Genomic DNA, 14800 nt, shown 5'->3' on the forward strand with positions numbered 1-14800 from the left:
TGGGATATTCTAGTAGGTCTGTATGCAAGCCGCAATGAGGCTAAAATTGCTTTGCTGCGTAAAGAGCTGGAGTCGAAGATTATGCATGAGGAAGATGATATGGACACTTTCCTTGCTAGTGTCAAGGATATCAATGAGCAACTTATTTCTGCAGGTGAAGTCATTTCAGACAGTTATCTTGTGCAGACTGTTCTTGATGCCTTACCAGATTCCTACCAGACTTTTGCTAGTACTTGGAGACTGATGACCCAAGGAAAACCTGAAGTTGTCAAGTTTGATGCATTATGCACATTGCTGTTGCAAGAGTCACTTTCCAGAAAAAACAGAACTAGGCAACGTGCAGTTGAACAGGCTTTTATTGCTTCTCAAAGAAAGGGTGGTAACAGTAATGCAACCACTTCTTATGGTTCTGCTGCGAGTGGCAAAAATTCTATTCCTAATGCTTCTGCTGGCAGCACTTCGTCTGGCAATTCTGGTGATAAGGGCAAAAAGAAGATGCGTTGCCATTATTGTAAAGCCAATGATCACTTGATCAAGTCGTGTCCTAAGTTGAAGGCCAAAGAGGCTAAGAAGAAAGAGGGTGGTTCCACTGCAAATGCTGGTTCCACTACAAATGCAGCCATTGTCAAGTCTTCTGTGAAAGGAGACTGTAATGCTCATGTTGATGTAGAATGGGCGTTTAGCGCAGAGTGCACTTACAATCCTGCTGTCCATGATGCATGCTTGTCAGTTGCTGCAAATTCACATGTGTGGTATTTCGACAGTGGTGCTACAAAGCACATTACCTCACATCGTGAATTGTTTACCTCTCTCGATCTGTCCCTCATGGAAATTCAGTCACTTGTGCCAACAATGCCTCTTATCAAGTTCAGGGAGTTGGAAAGATTGTGCTTACTTCTGCTAATGGCAGTTCTTTCACACTTGTTGATGCACTTTATGTACCTGGGATCAAGAAGAATCTCTTGTCTGTATCCGCACTTGCTAGACTTGGACTTGTAGTCAAATTTGTGGATGACAGATGTACAGTTCATGATCTCAGTTTTGGTGATGAAATTGTTGCATCTGGGCTTTTGTGCCGTGGGCTGTATAAGCTCACTTTGTATGACAAGTGTGGACAAAATTTTGCAAATGCTGTTGTAGATTCAAGGGCTATTTCAGATGCAAAACTTTGGCATGCACGTTTTGGTCATCTGAATTTTGCCAGTTTGCTGCGTTTGCAAAAATATGATATGGTTGCTTCGTTGCCGCCTCTTGAAGCACCTGTGAAACATGTTTGTGAAGGTTGTATTTTGGGTAAGTTGCAGTGTTCTAAGTTTCCAAAGGATGGTTCAGTTCGGGCCACATGCAGGTTGGAGCTTGTGCATAGTGATGTTTGTGGGCCCATGCAAACTCCGTCCTTGGGCAATTACCTGTACTTCGTGACTTTCATTGATGATTACTCTAGGCATGCATGGGTATTTCTGCTTAAAGCGAAGTCCGAAGTTTTTATGTGCTTCAGAAAATTTCTCGCTATGGCTGAAAATGTCTCGAAATGTACTATGGGCACCCTCCGTTTCGATCGAGGGGGGGAGTATATGTCTCATGAATTTAATGCATTTCTGGCTAGTCGTGGAATAAAACACCAATGTACAGTGCCTTATACACCTCAGCAAAATGGTGTTGCTGAGAGGAAAAACAGGTCACTAACGAAATGGCACGATGTATGGTCAAAAGTCAAGCTTTATCGCATTCTTTTTGGCTTGAGGCCATCATGTGTGCCACTTATGTACTTAACATGTGTCCTACGAAAGCTTTGCAGTCTATTACTCCATATGAAGCATGGCATGATAGAAAGCCTTCTATTGAGCACATGCGTGTTTTTGGCTGTTTGGCATATGCTTTGGTGCCACAAGTGCAGCGCAATAAATTGGATGATAAGACTGTCAAATGTATTTTTGTTGGTTATAGTGCTGAAAGCAAAGGTTACAGGTTGTATCATCCGCAAACAAAACGTATTCTGGTTTCATGGGATGTAGTGTTTGTGGAAGATTCTGTTCAGCCCTTGCTGTCATGTACTAGAGACAGTAATGTAAGCTCACAGGACATTTATGACACTTTGTTGCCTCTTTTCAGTGGTGGAAATACGAATGTAAGTTCCAATGAGGCAAATGTACAGCCTATGGGGGTTTCTGAAAATATTACAGATCAGCCTATTACTGATGCAGATGTACATGATGTACTTGATGAGGAAAGGGCTGAAAATGAGCAGGCTAGAGGTATGCCAAAATGGCTGGTGCACACTTTGCGTGACAGTAAATTGGATGCACCTTTGTCTAGTCATACTCGTTCAGGCTCTCGCCATGCATCTTATGCATCAGATTGTTATGCTTTGGCTATGTCTAGTTTACATGATGTTGAGGAGCCTCTGTCTTTTGATGAAGCACAAAATTCAAAAAATTGGATGGCTGCCATGCAATCAGAATATGATGCACTTATAGAAAATGACACATAGACTTCATGTGATTTGCCTCCTGGAAGAAAGGCCAATGGTACGAAGTGGGTTTACAAGTTGAAATGCAAGCCGGATGGTGAGATCGATTGCCATAAGGCTCGACTTGTTGCAAAAGGTTATGCACAACAAAAAGGCATAGATTATGAAGAGACTTTTGCTCCCACTTGTCGTATGACTACTGTGCGTTTTCTATGTGCATTGGCAGCTTATTTTGGTTGGGATGTACATCAATCAGACATTGTTACTGCTTTCTTGAATGGTGACATATTTGACGAAGTTTATGTAACGCAGCCTCGCGATTTTGTCATAAAAGGACAAGAGGACAAAGTGTGCAAATGTAACAAGGATTTGTATGGGTTGAAGCAATCTCCTCGTGCTTGGTATGAGAAAGCTGACACTCATTTGGTCAAACAAGGCGTTCGTAACAGTCCAAGAGAAAGCACATTGTATGTAAAGCGTGAGGGTGATGTACTTCTCATTGTGGTTCTTTATGTTGATGATTTGTTGATCACTGGACCAAATGAGAGACACATTGCTGAATCTAAGGCTGATTTGAATGATACTTTCAAGATGAAAGATTTGGGGTTGTTGCAGCATTACTTGGGTATACAGTTTAAGCAATGTGAAGGTGGTATTGCCTTGTGTCAAAAAAGTTACATAGAGACATTGCTATGTAAGTTTGGACTTGAGGATTGCAAACCTATTGCCACTCCCATGGAAACAGGTTTGAAGTTGAGTCTACATGATGCTGGCGATCCTGCTGATGTCAGTCTTTACCAAAATGCTATTGGTTGCCTCATTTATGTATGCAACATGAGGCCGGATATTCTGTTTGCAGTCTCACAGGTCAGCAGATTTATGCATAGCCCAGGGTCGAAGCATTGGCAGGCTGTCAAGAGGATTTTCTGCTACCTTAGTGGCACTTTACATCTTGGCTTGTTTTATCCCAAGGGGGGATCGTTGCCGCCAGACTTACATGCTTTTTCGGACTCAGATTGGGCTGGTTGTTTTGATACGCGAGTGTCCACAAGTGGTTTTTGTTTCATGCTTGGCAGTTCATGTATATCATGGTTGAGCAAGAAGCAACCTACTGTGGCCACTTCGAGTTGTGAGGCTGAGTACAGGGCAGTCTTCACAGCTACGGTTGAGTGTGTATGGCTCAGACGCCTTATGGCTGATTTGGGTGTTGGACAGGACACTCCCAACACTATCTACACTGATAGTCAGAGCGCATTGGCAGTTGCGAGGAACCCAGTTTTTCATGCTCGCACAAAGCACATTGAGGTGCATTGCCACTATGTCAGGGAGAGGCTCTCAGCAGGAGAGATCAGCTTGGCTTATGTGCCAACACAGGACAACCTTGCAGATCTTTTCACAAAGGCATTGTCTCGTGAGAAGCTTGAAGCTTTTCGCAAAGCTTTGGGCTTACTCCCCTTTGTGGACTGATCCTGTCCTCAGGGCATGGCACTTCCCTTTACTCATGTGCCAGCTCTCGTTCACCGCATCACTCCAGGGGGGATTTGTTACCATATACATGTGGTAGTGATGTGTGTGAACACACTAGGACCGCCGAGGCATTTTTTCCCTCTTTAGGAGGTTTTTTCCCCCGTGCATTGTATATACGCCTATCACTCTAGGCCTATCTATCTTTCCATTGCACACTAAGTAACATACTCTCTATTATGTGCCATGAGCTTCCTTCGTCTTCTCCAAGCTATGTGTGTTTCTCTGCAACCCTAATTCCAACAAAGTAGAGGTTGGTTTAGACCAATTTACTATGCCAGTAGGGTATTGACACCTGCAGAGAAGAATTATTCAGTGACTGAGAGAGAATGCTTGGGAATGATCCATGCATTGCAAAAATTCAGACATTACCTTTTGGCCAATAGGGTAATTTTCCATGTAGATCATCAGGCTCTTATTTATTTGGTGAATAAACCACATTGGTCAGGAAGGTTGGCCAGATGGATACTGCTATTGCAGGAATTTGATTATGTGGTCATACATACCCCTGGACGACTTCTTGTTTTGGCTGATTATCTCAATAGGTTGGAAATAGGTGAAGCTGATTCCTCAGGAGTACCTGACCTATCACCTGATGCAGATCTGTTTCTAGTTCAGGTGACTAATCAGTCAGGGGATTGGTATGAAGATATGTTTCACTTTTTGACTGAAGGAGTGTTACTTGAATCTATGACCAAAGACCACAGGAAGAGGATGGCATTGAGAAGTAAACGATTTATAGTTATTGCATGACTTTTATATAAGAGGGGCATTGATTAGGTAATAAGGAGATGTGTACCACAGTTTGAGAAAAAGCAGTTTTGGAAGAAGCACATGTAGGGAATGCAGGAGGCAACTTTTCAGGAGAGATTACTGCAAGGAAAGTTTTTCAAGCAGGACTCTGGTGACCAACAGTAATTAGGGATGCTCAGGAGTTCAATAAAAATTGTTTGCTGTGTCAAAGAGATGGCAGGCCATTGTATGTGGATAGAATGCCATCGCAACCTATTTTGCCTTTGGAACCATTCCAAAAATGGGGATTTTATTTTGTTGGTCCAATCAAACCACCTGCTAGATTTACACAAAATAGGTATATCTTGGTTGCAACTGACTACAGTACAAAGTGGGTAGAGGCAGTGGCTTTAAGAGACAATAAAGCAAAAAGTGTAGCAAAATTTTGTTACAGAAACATTATGACCAGGTTTAGCTGTCCCATTGAGCTAGTTTTTGATCAGGGAGGACATTTTATTAACAAAGTAATCAGTAAACTAACTGAACTGCATATGATTTTGCATAAGAAGTCAATAGTGTACTATCCCCAGGCCAATGGACAAGCAAAAAGTACCAACAAGATTTTGGTCAAAATTATCATGAAGCTGGTCAATCGACACATGACAGATTGGGATGAAAAATTGGATTCTGCACTATGGGCTTTTAGAACAGCATACAAAGTTACTACTGGAATGACACCATTCAAGTTAGTGTATGGGTTAGAAGTAGTGATGCCCATGGAATTTATAGTGCCAAGTCTCAGGGTTGCAGTTCAGGAAAAGTTGTCTCCTGAAGACTCAGTCAGTTACAAGAAGAGGCTTTACTGAGGTTGGAAGAGGATAGAATCCATAGCCAATACATTGCTGACATTATTCAACAAAGGAGACAAGCTTGGATCAACAGAAATATTAAATTTAATGTTTTTTTCCAGGTGATTGGGTATTGCTTTATAACAGTAAATTGGGCCTGAGACCAGGTAAACTCAAACTCAGGTATGTGGGGCCATTCCACATTGTAAATCAGTGGGGCCCAATACTTTTTTATTGTGTGATCAAGAGGGTACAATTATTAAAAATCCTATCAACGGATTTCGACTTAAACCATTTTTTGGGCAAAGGGTCAGGAATCAAGGATGAAGTCTTACAAATGATGACTTTTTGATGGTGACTAGTTATGCATGTGAAAGGGTAGCGCGCAATCACAACCTGAGGTACAACCGATTCTTGCGTTTTACGACGGGGCTGAGGTGCAGTTTGCAACACCTCTACGAGTGTTGGCCCGGATGCAAGAGCCGATAATGAAATTCTTGCTATGTTAAGAAGCACTACAAGAAAGACTCGCTTTCAAGGCCCGATGGTACAAGACCCAAGCTCTGCTGATGAATCAGAGATGGTAACCCCTACCCGCATGGTACGACCCAAAGAGGAAGCTATCTCCGACTACACGTTTCTTGATTTTAGGTATGACTTGGATAATAATGAAGTAAACAATGCATGGCTTAGAAAAATTGGTCTCCTTGATTTTTCAAGACTCCCATGGGTAAGTTGGAGAAACAGTCACATGGCCACAATTTACTTGACGCAACTGCAGTCAAATGATGGACACATTTTCAAGGAAGACTATTTGATTGAAGAGTTAGTAGCTAGGGTGTTGGACCTCTCTATTGCAGAAGATAATGAGTTTAGCAAGGCTACTGAGAAAGATATGACCAAAGCTTTTGGTCCATTTTATTGGTAAAGGCATTATTACCAACTGTCAGGAATGAAGAATGCAGTTAGGTTTCAGCAAGTCAGGTGGTTTATAGAAAGGGTCTTTTTGTTGGTAAAGTCTGAGTACATCAACAGGGAGAATTATGGCATCTTGTTAGCTGCAAAAAGTGGTAGACACATGGGGTGGGCTAATATTTTGTTTGACAGGATGAAATTTGAAATTTACACAAAGCAAAGAAGAAAGGATAGGACAACTAAGGTTGGGCCTTATCTTGCTCCTGTGTTTCAATATGTCAACAACAAAAGCATTTTGCAAGGGATACAGTGCCAAATTTCACCATAGGTAACTAAAGATGTGCGCTCTTCAATAAAAAGAGAGAAAAGACAGAAGTTGTTCTTGGACCACAGATCTGTGTAGATAGTAAAGACATTCAGGATCCTTTGTCTGCAGATTACTCTAAACAAGAATCTTTGAATGCAGTAAAAGATAAGATGGACAAAGATTTTGGAGATTTATTTTCAGATACTCCAGCAGGTGTGCCTGAAAAGCCTGTGATACCTGCAACGGCCAAAACAGGTTTTAAGATTAGAAGACTTTATAAGTTGTTAGAGCAGCAGCATGTAGCTACATTTGAAGATCCTATTTTGGAGAGACCTGCAATTTCTAAAGCTCAGTTTTCTAATGTCTCTTTTACTGAAGTGCAAACTGCACTAAATTTGGTTAAAGAGTATGTGGAGCAGCAGTCTCTAGATCTCACATTTTTGAGCAGAGAGAATGATAGCCTTCAAACTGAACTTAAGCAGGTCAAGCAAGGGGCTTTAAAGGACAAGAAAGCACATAATGAGATAGAGTTTTTGGCAAAAAAGGTTCAAGACTTAACTAAAAATCAGGAACTGATGAGATAGGAGTTGGAATCTTACAAGCAAGTAGTGTCAGGCAGAGAAAAGACTTCAGCTAGAATTTCTAAATGGAAGGAGGAGTGGTTCCAAGTACTGCAAGAGCAATTGACTGAAGTGTCTACTGTTAATGCATCTTTGGAGAGTAGCAACAGGGTACTGTTGAGCAGGGTTACAGCTTGTAGAAAAGTGGAGGAAAAGATTAGACATATGTTAGAAGAAAGTTGGATGTAGAAGACTGGTATGTCAGTTCAGGAGATATCGAGAAAATGAAGAGTGAGGTCATGGAGTATACGAAAGGAGTGTGGGAGCAGATTAAAATTAAAATGTATGATGTGGTTAGTAAACCATACCAGGCTTTTGCAGAGGAGGAATCCAAGGAGGAAATTTTGCTTTTACAGAGACAATTAGCTGATTTGAAGAAGCAGAATGTAGAATTGCAATAGAAAATGTAAGTTCAGATGGAAATGGATACTGTAGTAGCTGAGCCAGTTCAGTCTACAGTTGAAGTGGAAACTAAGGATACAGTTTAGTTGTTAGTTCATGAAACAGTTCAGGGATCAGTTCAGGAAGCAGGTCAAATTGCAGTTTCAGTTTCAGTTATACAGGTTGATGATATAGAGGATCAGGAGAACATGGAGGAACTTTTGCTGAAGAGTGCTGAGGCAATGTTTGAAGATCCAGTTATTGATGACACATTACTTGAAGCTGATCAGGATATGGAGGAACAATCAAGAGATCCTGTTGAAACTGAAGATTCAGGCCTTCAGGAGCAATAGCCAGAAGAACTTTGTTTTGGTTTTCAAGTTTGTTTGTCAAGGGATATTGTGGGTTCTTACAATGTTTTGCAAACATTGCCCACCAGATGTGCCAGGTGTTAGGCCCTGATGCTGCAACAGTGGTTTATTTACATTTTATTTGTAACCAAGGTTTAGAACTTTGAACTCTAAGGGTGTTTTTATACCTATGATGGTTAGTTTAAGTAGGATTGCTTTAGCCGGGCAATGTGCTTCTTGGTGCATCATGGCAGTTAGGATTCGTTAGTCATTCTCTACTTAGAGCAGTCGAACTGTATTCAGCAAGGTGCTGTAGCATGTGTTTACATGATGCAGAGTATGCAGTAATACAATACAGTTCATTTGTGTCAATGATGTTCTACAGTTTTCTGTTGTGTAGTAAAGCCATGTCGTATGCAGTTTGCTGTGTAATTACCATGCATTACTGTTAGGGAAGTAAGCCCTAACATCAGGGAGAGGCTCTCAGTAGGAGAGATCAGCTTGGCTTATGTCCCAACACAAGACAATCTTGTAGATCTTTTCACAAAGGCATTGTCTCGTGAGAAGTTTGAAGATTTTCACAAAGCTTTGGGCTTACTCCCCTTTGTTGTCGGATCATGTCCTTAGGGCATGGCACTTCTCTATACTCTAGGTGTCAACTCTCGTTCACCGCATCACTCCTAGGGGAGATTTGTTATCACTACCACATACATGTGGTAGTGATGTGTGTGAACACACTTAGGACCATCGAGGAAAATTTTCCCTCACTAGGAGGTTTTTTCCCCTGTGCATTGTATATTCGCCCATCACTCTAGGACTATCTTATCTTTCCATTGCACACTAAGTAAGACACTCTTTGTTGTGTGCCTTGAGCTTCCTTTGTCTTCTCAAAGCTGTGTGTGTTGTCCTGCAACCCTAATTCCAACAGTTCGTGAGCTGAGCCTAGAAGGGGCAAGGCCTCTAATTGTGAGACATAGAAGAGAGAGAAAACAACAGAGGCAATAACACAAATGCCAATAGGAACCCCAAATGAGTACTATATCATTAAAACTGGAATAAATTGTACAAGATGTGGTGTAATCGACCTCTAACAATAATCACAGCAGTAATAAAGACTCTAAGTAAAGCTTAATCAACATCTTTAGCATTGATAGTCAATCAAAATTGACACTTGGTTCCCAATCGATCATGATATTGGAGTCTTCTTGATGTGTGTCCAAGCCCTCATAGCCGCATGCACTTGAGCCCCTCAATGAACATAGACTAGCCCTGCTCCAAACCTCGGTAATTTCCCATATGCTATCGAGCTCACCCTTACTTTCACAAAGCCTCACTTTCTTCTCTATGTTTATCACTCCTGCACCCTTGATCATAAAACCCGCCCTTCAATCCTTTTGTTTCTTGAACATGCAAACCCAAGTTAAATTCCCTACAACCTTATATCCTTGTATCTCCCAAGTATGGTGGAGAAAGAGATCAAGATTTCGAAATCTTGAAGCCCTGCTTTTTACTCCAATACCCGCTTCTTCAAGTCAAGAGAGAGAGAACATGATCTTGAAACCGAGCTCTCCATGGTATCCCTTGTTTCTCTAAATCAAGAGAGGAAGAGAACACTCTTATCTCGCCCTTCATATCATGCTTCTTTTGTATCCTTTACCACACCTATGTTATCTCCCTTAATTCATGCCATCCATCGAGAGAGAGTAGCCTTGAAGCCCGAGAGAGAGAGAGAGAGAGAGAGAGAGAGAGAGAGAGAGAGAGAGAGAGAGAGAGAGAGAGAGAGAGAGAGAGAGAGAGAGAGAGAGAGAGAGAGAGAGAGAGAGAGAGAGAGAGAGAGAGAGAGAGAGAGAGAGAGAGAGAGAGAGAGAGAGATTCCTCTTGCTACCTTTGACTCCTCATGATGCTTTTCCTATCTACCCTTGAAGAAAATCTCATCACTTGTCGCTTTTTCCTCTTGTGGAAGTGGAGCGACATGAAAACAATTTATTCATATGTTTGTAGCTAAAGCACTTCCATTATATGAGATGACCAAGAAAGGGAATAAGTTTATTCGGACTGAACAATGTGAGTAGAGTTTTTGGTGCTTGAAGGAGGTGATCAACATGAAGTCAGTTCTTTGTCAACTAGATTGGGATGTAATCTTTAATGTACATATGTATGCATATGGAATGGCGATGGGAGCTATATTGGCCAACCTGATGGAAAATACTATTGAGTCTACTTTGCCATTCACAGGTTCAATTCAGTTGAACAAGGGTATTCCACTACTAAGAGGGAATCACTGGGGATAGTGTTCAGTGACACAAACTTCAGACATTATTTGTTGGGGAGGCTGTTTCACTTATATGTGGATCATCAAGAACTCCTATTTCTGATCAAAAAAGTGATTATTCAAGGCAGGTTGATTAGATGGATGATGTTCCTAATGGAATTTGAGTTCAAAATCTTTAATAAGCCATGAAAAATCCATTGTGGTGCTAATTTCCTTTCAAGGAGCACAAAAGGTAGCTCATAGATAACATTAAGAGATGAACCAATTGATGCTAAAAAATTTCAAAGTACAGTTGTAGAAGGACCATATCTCGAATGGCAAGAGGTGTATGACCTCCTTCTGATGGGAGGATTTCCAGAGGATTGGTCCCAGGCAAAGAAAAAGGCATTGATAATTAAAATTCTGAATATTACCATTATTGGAGGAGCTCTTTTTAGGTTGGGTATTGATGGTATACATCAAAGATGTGTGCCTATGCAAGGAGAATGCAAGTGATCACAGAGGCCTTAGTGGAGATGCATGCGAACACTTCTCTACTGGCATTACCTATAGAAAAATCTTGAAAGTAGGCTTCTAGTGGCAAACAACAATGGCGGATGTCAGAGCAATTTGCAAAATTGGTAACATTTTTCAGCGTATTACAACATCTGACATGACACCTCTGACTCCAATTCAACCACTAGGAGTATTTATGAAATGGGGATTGGACTTTATGGGTCCATTCAAGAAGATTACTCCTAGGAAGAATATGTATACCATAATGGCTACTTGCTATGTCAACAAGTGGGTGGAAGCTAAGACCTTACCAAATAACACTACCAGATCAAAATCAATATTTTTGTATAAAAATATCATATGCAGATATGGTTGTCCTATTGAGATTGTCTCAGATTAGGGTACACACTTCATCAATGAAAAAATTCAGACACCGACTTAGATATTTTTAGTTAAGCATCAAAAATCCACACCAGATTATCCAAGGTGCAATGGTCAGGCAGAGAGTAGCAACAAGACTACAAAGACCATTTTGACTAGAATAGTCTAGAAAGAGCCACATCAGTGGGATGCAAAGCTCTAGACAACATTATGGGCCTATAGAACTCCCTACAAAGTCACTATTGGCATGAAAACCTTTCAGAATGGTTTATGGAACAGATGCAATAGTTCTGATGGAGATTGCAATTCTAGCCTTTGGCTGGTAGTAGAACATGGAATTGATTTCAATAAGAAACTGAAACAAAGGTTGGATGACTTACAGGCTATGCTAGAACAAGACATAGTCCAACAAACAAGGAAACAGTGGCATGATAGTAAAATTAAGGTTAGGGAGTTCAAGAAAGGTGATCTGGTACTACTATACCAATCAAAGCTGGGACCAAAGAAATTTAATTTGAAGATAGCATGGTCTGGACCCTTTGAGGTTGACTGCGTATTCTTGAATGGTACAGGAAGATTAAGAGACTTATCAGGATTATTGTTGCCAGGGTCTACAATGGGGCCAAGGTCAAATTGTATTATGCCATATCAGATGAGATTCGAGCAACACCACTACCAAAAACACATTAAAAATTAGAAGAGGAACCACTTGATTTGTTTCATATTAGACCAATAGATGAGGTTGGACAAAATTTGCTAGAAATAGTAGACTGTTTGGGATCAATTCTAGTTCAGACTCAGATACATACAAAACTAGTACAATCTAACACCCTTACCGTTCACATGCAACCGATAATCAAGGCCAAAAACTTGCAGGTAATGAATAGGTAGTTAGACCAATGCATGGATGCCACACGGCAATCGAAGGCCCCAAAACCAAGAGATCATGAGCGTGGAGCATTCATGTTGCGTATAAGAATAAGTATGTGAAGGGTGCATGATCTTGCATTTTACTCTCAAGCAATCATGCAACTTGCTTCTCCACTGCAGAGCTCTCTATACCTTCACCGCATACACAACCCATAGAATACACCATACCTTCTTCCTTGCCTTCTACTTCCATAGACTTTGCATTTAAGCCTGACACTTTGAGTCTTTTGTGCATCTCCTTCTCCACAACCACAAGGGAGTCATCTTCCTTGCAAAATTGTTCAGAAGACTCAACCATGACGAAGACCAAGAAGCCTTCTAAGAAAATGCAAGATACCAACAACCAGGCCACATAATGTACAGAGCAACAGGTTGGGCAAACTTAGTAGCTCTGTTCAAAACCCCACAACAACATTAGCAAATATGTCTTCCACCTCAATGAACAAGCAGTGTGGGACCTAGAAGTGGTGTTAGAACCAACACACATGGAATTTGATGCAGGAATCATCTAGCAAGTAGTTGACACATTTGATGTTGATAGTGGTTCAACTGAAATCAATGGTAGAGAAGTCTAGGCCAGAGCATCAACTCTCTCCCATGTTCTTAGACTGCCATATCATGTCAAGGCCAAACCTTGTTCATCTGAAGAAGTTATCAAGCATTTAAATGGAGGACGTTGAAGCTGCTAGAAAAAGGAAAAGGGGCACTCAGGGAGTCCCAATGGCTACCTTACAGAATGGGCCAGTATAAAAATTTATTGCAGAGGCCATCAACCTAAAGAATAACCCTACATACATGGTGGAGAAGCTATTTGGAATGATACTGCTTAGAATTAATGATTCTAAAGCAAAAATTAATATGGCCACATTTCTATATAATAGCGTGATCCAACATTTCTACATAAGGTGAAGACCCAACATCAACATGTCTTCAAAGCATGGTATGTATAGCAATTTTTATATTGAGCAACCTGTCTTCCAATGCAGGCCAACACCAGTTAGATTACAGAGTAACAAGATTCTGAAGGCCAACAAACAAAACAAGATAAAGCCACTGATTTGGCTATAGTGACAATAGGAGCAAAGAGAATAGTAGCACAATGGATGTTGACACAAATGGAGATGTGACAATAAAACATGCCACCAAAAAAGAAACAAAAAACAATTGCTTTATAGAATCAGTTAAAACTAAAACATGCACCTGCATCCAAGCTTGCTGAAGGAAAGGGCAAAGTTACATAAGCAGAACAACCTAACAAAGTGACCCAGACACTGCCACCTTCAACAAAGAAAAAGAAGACTATTGGAAACGAGTAGACTCTACCAGGGAGCAAAGATACCTCAAATTCCCAGTTAGCGTTGGTCGCCCCTCCGCCAGCATAGTCGACTCGCCTGGACAAATTACAAAGGCTCCAGAAAAAACCCCTTTATGGGAGGATGGTTGTCCAACAAGTAGATAAGGCACTAATGCCTTATCCTGCTCCTCCTAATGCATATGAAACTTCTCAGCCTGATGTTGATTCTATCAAAGATGGATGTACAGCCACCATGATCTTTGGGTGGAGCACCATTGTCAATGCCATGCGACAGATGATATAAGCCGAGCAGACGGCTCCCAACTTGATAACCACTACCCTACAGATTAAACTTCAAGAAACCAAAACCGAGCTGGAAAGGGCAAAGAAAGAAATGGAACAACTCAGGACTAAATTGTTGGAACTATCCATTGAGCATAACAAAGATGCAAGAATAATGGTTACATAGCAAAAAGAAATCAACACACTTAAAAGTGACAACCAACGACTAACAAAGGACAAGTGGGTTGCAGAAGAAGCAAAAGAGTAGCTTTAGAGAGGCTGGATGAGAGAAAAAAAAGCAAGTCATTAATGGCCGATCACAACACCCCAAAGCAGGCCGTAAATGAGAAGTATATCTATCAGTCCTTGGTAGAGATAATTGAATCTGATGGTAATCTGACTTTGAATATGGAGGATTTATAGAACTTAGTGAAAACAATGAAGTTTGATCTTGAAGAGAAGTAGGAGCAATACACAGCATGCCTAGTAGATCAAGTGTTAATGGAATACATAAAGAACTAGGATGTTGTTGATGATGAGGAGGACAATGATGATGACCAGGAGTCGGGAGATGGCATTAGAGCAGACCATGACAATGAAGAAGAAGATGATGATGATGATCAAACCCCTCCAAGTTCAATGGTTGGCGGTAAGCAGACAACATGGGAACTAGGACAGATAGCTAGGACAGTCAACCTAGTAGTCAAGATCAACAAGAAGATCAAACCCCATCTCATCAAGATCAACAACAAACCCAATCTAAAGAACAAAGACAATCTGGTCAAGCTCTTATTTTATACAGGGTAGGGACTTAGCTTTAGGATAAGGGTAAGGGCATTCTAGTAAATTGAACAAGAAGCCGAGGAGGCAAAAAGCTCTTCAAATCTAGGACAGTCTATACAAATTTGGAGAGGTGTCAGATGTTCGTCGGAGCCCGTCGAATAATTCAAGTTTGGAAATCCATCAAAGACCATGATCACCAGGTCTGCTAGCTACCAC

Source organism: Adiantum capillus-veneris, chromosome 12, assembly GCF_014529385.1.
Source record: "Adiantum capillus-veneris isolate H3 chromosome 12, ASM1452938v2, whole genome shotgun sequence".
NCBI lineage: Eukaryota > Viridiplantae > Streptophyta > Polypodiopsida > Polypodiales > Pteridaceae > Adiantum > Adiantum capillus-veneris.